The sequence below is a fragment of the Vicia villosa genome, linkage group LG6, assembly GCF_029867415.1.
Source record: "Vicia villosa cultivar HV-30 ecotype Madison, WI linkage group LG6, Vvil1.0, whole genome shotgun sequence".
Classification (NCBI taxonomy): Eukaryota; Viridiplantae; Streptophyta; class Magnoliopsida; order Fabales; family Fabaceae; genus Vicia; species Vicia villosa.
Window position 1 is genome coordinate 60,545,711 of NC_081185.1, and position 6,000 is coordinate 60,551,710.

Genomic DNA, 6,000 nt, shown 5'->3' on the forward strand with positions numbered 1-6,000 from the left:
GATTTGGGGATGATTTGTAGGTTGCTGTTGTATTGTGTTTTAGTGGTGGAAAATTGTTATGTTGCTGTTATAAATGTTGTGTTCTTGAATTAAGTTGTAGAAATTCAATCAAATGAATTGGTAGTAATGCTTATTATTAGAAATAGTTGGCATGTGGTATAAGTTGCAGAAAGTGGAAAATAACACGAAGGAGCAATGGCAGAAGTATAAAGTAGCAGGCTGAATCGGTAGCCTAATTATAATGCGATAAAAGTAACTGTAGCAATAATGATGGCTTATGTAGCGGTAATTCAAGTAACAGAGTTGTTGATAATTAACAAATAATAATAATTAAGTTGTTGGTGCCTTAGTGGTAGATGTTGATAGCGAATATTAAGTTGATAGCTGCAGAGTTGTTACAACCTTGGTAGGAGTAATTTGGTAGTAGTATAAGGACCGATGATGTAAGTTGGTGGACAATTAAGTATAAGTTGTCGAGTAGAATGTAGTATATGTTGCTATTAAGTAGTATAAATAAGACTTATAATAATAGTCGGTATGAGTAAGCTTTGTGTCGAGTTGTTGTTGTTATGTTGTTTCTAGTATGTTATTATTGAACATGATATAGTTGAATATGTTGTTAGTAAGTTGTTGGGAATATGTTGTCGTTGTTGAACAAGTTATTATTACTATGTTGAAATGTTGTTGTTATACGTTGCTGTTGAATTTGTTAGAACAAGATTTGTTCTTATCAATTATCTTAGTTTTGATGATAACAATAATATGAATTTTGCTTAAGATAATATGGTACTCTAATCCAATGCAATTTCCCTTTCAGGAAATATATATAAAGAGTACGCATAATTCAGCGCTCAGAAGTTGTGTCTCAAATGGTTCAGCATGCAACATCAGAACATGGTCTGGCAAGACATCAGAAGATGGTCGAAGCAGAATCAGAACATGGCATCAGAAGAACATGAGATCAGAAGCACTGAAGATCAGAAGATGGTATCACGCAACAGAAGCACTTCAAGATCAGAAGATCAGAAGATGCTATGCACCAAGCTGTTTTGACTCTGATGATATTCAAACGTCGTATTCACAAACATCAGATCAGAAGGAAGTACAGGTGGCAGACTACGCTGACTGACAAAAGGAACGTTAAAGCTACTAAAGGCAACGTCAGTAGACACAGCGTGAACAAGGCTCGAGGTAGTTGACAAAAGCGTATAACATTAAATGCAATGCTGTACGGAACACGCAAAGCATTAAATGCACTCAACGGTCATCTTCTCAACGCCTATAAATATGAAGTTCTGATGAGAAGCAAGGTTACCAATTCTTAACAACTCTGAACGAAAATAAACTTGCTGAAACGCTATTCAATCAAAGCTCAGAATCTTCATCAACTCACTACATTGCTGTTGTAATATCTTAGTGAGATTAAGCTTAAACGTTAAGAGAAATATCACAGTTGTGATTATAGCTTTTAAGAAGCATTTGTAAACTCTTGAATAGATTACATTAAGTTGTAAGGAACTAGAGTGATCGTGTGATCAGTAGACTCTAGGAAGTCTTAGCAGTTGGCTGAGCAGTTTGTAACTAGAGTGATCAGGTTGATCAGTAGACTCTAGAAAAGTCTTAGAAGTTGTCTAAGCAGTTGTTCCTGGAGTGATCAAGTTGTGATCAGAATACTCTAGAAGACTTAGTCGTGGACTAAGTGGAAAACCATTGTAATCCGTGCGATTAGTGGATTAAATCCTCAGGTTGAGGTAAATCATCTCTGCGGGGGTGGACTGGAGTAGCTTCGTTAACAGCGAACCAGGATAAAAATAATTGTGCAATTTATTTTTATCGTCCAAGATTTAAAGTCACACTTATTCAATCCCCCCCTTTCTAAGTGTTTTTCTATCCTTCAATTGGCATCAGAGCGCCGGTTCTAAGGTGCAAGCACTTAACCGTGTTTAGAAAAGATTCAGGAAGAGAAAAACGCTTCATTTAAAAGATGGCTGGTGAAACTCCGACAAATCCACCTGCATCTACATCTGGCTCTGCTGAGCAATACAACGGTAACAATGGTTATACAAGACCGCCGGTATTTGAGGGTGAAAACTTTGAATACTGGAAAGATAAACTGGAAAGTTACTTTCTTGGTCTAGATGGTGATCTATGGGATCTTCTGATGGATGGTTACAAACATCCAGTAAATGCCAGTGGCGTAAAGCTGACAAGGCAAGAAATGAATGATGATCAAAAGAAGCATTTCAGGAATCATCATAAATGCAGAACTGTTTTGCTGAATGCTATTTCTCATGTTGAGTATGAGAAAATATCAAACAGGGAAACAGCCTATGATATATATGAGTCCTTGAAAATGACTCATGAAGGAAATGCTCAAGTCAAGGAGACAAAAGCTCTTGCCTTAATCCAGAAGTATGAAGCCTTCAAGATGGAGGATGATGAAGACATTGAAAAGATGTTTTCGAGATTTCAAACTCTGACTGCTGGATTGAGAGTTCTTGACAAAGGATACACCAAGGCTGATCATGTAAAGAAGATCATCAGAAGCTTACCCAGAAGATGGGGTCCTATGGTGACTGCATTCAAGATTGCAAAGAATCTGAATGAAGTTTCTCTGGAAGAGCTGATCAGTGCCTTGAGAAGCCATGAGATTGAGCTGGATGCAAATGAGCCTCAAAAGAAAGGTAAATCTATTGCATTAAAATCTAATATCAAGAAATGCACTAACGCTTTTCAGGCCAAAGAAGAAGATCCTGAAGAATCAGAATCTGAAGAAGAAGATGAACTGTCCATGATTTCCAGAAGGGTAAATCAACTCTGGAAGAGCAAGCAAAGGAAGTTCAGAGGCTTCAGAAGTTCAAAGAGATTTGAACATGGAGAATCTTCTGATGACAGAAGATCTGACAAGAAGAAGGTCATGTGCTATGAATGCAATGAACCAGGACACTTCAGAAATGAATGTCCAAATCTTCAGAAGGAAAATCCCAAAAAGAAGTTTCATAAGAAGAAAAGTCTTATGGCAACCTGGGATGAGTCAGAAGATGATTCAGAAGATGAGCAGGCCAACTGTGCGCTGATGGCGACAGAAGATGACGGATCAGAATCTACATCAGAATCAGATTCTGAAGAGGTATTTTCTGAACTTACTAGAGATGAGTTAATTTCCGGATTAACTGAACTTCTGGAATCCAAGTCTCAGATTTGTATTAAATACAAAAAGCTGAAAAAGCTATTTGAATTTGAAACAAAGAGGCTTGAATTGGAAAATTCTGAATTGAAAGATAAACTTTTAAAATTATCCAATGATGTTGGATCTCCTTCTAATTCAGAAAAATCCACTCCTAGTCTAAACCATATTCTGAAAGAATATGATTTAAGTTTCAGGAAGTTCTTATCTAGAAGTATTGGCAGAAGTCAGCTAGCTTCTATGATATATGCCGTATCTGGAAACAAAAGAGTTGGCATTGGTTATGAGGGTGAAACCCCATACAAACTTGAACCTGTTGATGAAATGAAACTCACATACAAGCCATTGTATGATCAGTTCAAGTATGGCCACTCTCATGATATTAGGCACACTTCACATGCACAAAGTTTTCACATAACACACACCAAGAAGCATGTGACACAACCTAGGAAATATCATGAAACTCATATTAAAAATTATCATGCTGTTCCTCCTATTGCTTATAATGTCAAACCCAAGTTCAATCAGAACTTGAGAAAATCTAACAAGAAAGGACCCAAGAAAATGTGGGTACCTAAGGATAAGATTATTCCTATTGCAGATATCCTTGGCTGCAAGAAGGACAAAGCACAACATGTCATGGTACCTGGACTCTGGATGCTCACGACACATGACAGGAAGAAGGTCTATGTTCCAAGACCTGGTGCTTAAGTCTGGAGGAGAAGTCAAGTTTGGAGGAGATCAGAAGGGCAAGATAATTGGCTCTGGAACTATAAAGTCTGGTAACTCTCCTTCCATTTCTAATGCACTTCTTGTAGAAGGATTAACTCATAACCTCTTATCTATCAGTCAATTAAGTGACAATGGTTATGATATAATCTTCAATCAAAAGTCTTGCAAGGCTGTAAATCAGAAGGATGGCTCAATCCTATTTACAGGCAAGAGGAAGAACAACATTTATAAGACAGATCTGCAAGATCTTATGAGTCAGAAGGTGACTTGTCTTATGTCTGTTTCTGAAGAGCAGTGGGTCTGGCACAGGAGATTAGGTCATGCTAGTTTGAGAAAGATCTCTCAGATTAACAAACTGAATCTTGTCAGAGGACTCCCTAATCTGAAATTCAAATCAGATGCTCTTTGTGAAGCATGTCAGAAGGGCAAGTTCTCCAAACCTGCATTCAAGTCTAAGAATGTTGTTTCTACCTCAAGGCCATTAGAACTCTTGCACATTGATCTGTTTGGACCAGTCAAAACAGCATCTGTCAGAGGAAAGAAATATGGATTAGTCATCGTAGATGATTATAGTCGCTGGACGTGGGTAAAATTCTTGAAACACAAGGATGAGACTCATTCAGTGTTCTTTGATTTCTGCATTCAGATTCAATCTGAAAAAGAGTGTAAAATCATAAAGGTCAGAAGTGATCATGGTGGTGAATTTGAGAACAGATCCTTTGAAGAGTTCTTCAAAGAAAATGGTATTGCCCATGATTTCTCTTGTCCTAGAACTCCACAGCAAAATGGGGTTGTAGAACGATGGAGACGATTCTGGACTTTTCGGAAAGCTTGCGAAATTCCCTACAGTTTTCATATAAACTTTGTCTGCTACATGTTTTCGACGAGGGAGAAAGATGCGTTTGAAGTTTTGGGTCTGATGCTGAATTTAGTACAGACTGGTATACGGGATTCCTTGACCAGCCATGTTATACAAGTGATAACTTTTTACTCGTAACTCGGATTTAAGCGATTCTTGAATTTTTGGAATCTACATGAAATTCCCTTTAGTTTAGTATATCATTTTGTATCAGGAAGGTCTGTATCGAGGGAGATATTTGTGTTGGCAGTTGAGCGCTTTTTGTTAGAATTTTAAAAGGCTGCGATGTTTCAGCGGTGCTGGTGAATTGCGAAGTTGTTAGTGGAATTTTATTGCTCGTGACGTCGATGTTTGGATGATGATGTAAAGATGAGTTGTTACAGGTTTTGTTGTTGGATCATATAAGTGGATTGCAGAGTCAACTAGAAGAAAATTTTGGAAGTTTTATCGCTAACCGAATGATGAGATGACGATGTTGAGATCGTGATTAGAATACGATAAAATGCGAGATTGTGGAGATCAGTGAAGTTATAAGACTAAGGATTTATTGACATTGCTTAAGTTCTTTACTTGAATATTTTCGTGGAGCAAAGTGATTTGGATTATACTTGGTATAGTGACGTTTTTGTATTAGAAGATATTTAAGAATTGTGTTATGCTGCGTGCGCCGAGGAAACTATGGAGTGAATTCTTGGACGTTATGCTCAGGTGACTTAAGCCAAGTGATAAAGTGCGCTATTATAGTTTAGTAATGATGGGTTATACTTCATCATGATTGTCGGCTAACTATTGACAAATTGAGGAACTGATCACCCTTAATCTCTTGTTAATAGTAAACGGAATTGTATTGGATGTTATGTACTTATCTTACTATCTTAATGGTGTGTAAAGTGATGAATGTGAATGAAACTTGGTTGAAGCTTGTGAATCATATAAGTTGGCAGGAACTTTAATGAGGACAGTGAACTAAGGTTGGATGATCAGAGTTGCGCAACTGAAGCGTGAGGTGTCAGGATGATTCTGTCGGATAGATTTTCGAGGACGAAAATATTCTAAGTGGGGGAGAGTTGTAACGCCCCGAATTTAATTAATTAGTTAATTAAATTATGGAAGGAATTATTTATTGGATTTAGCTGAAATTGGATTGTTATGCTGATCAAAGATATTAAGTTTAAGTCGGATTTATTTAGTCGGTTTAATTGGAGGATAATAGTAAGAATAA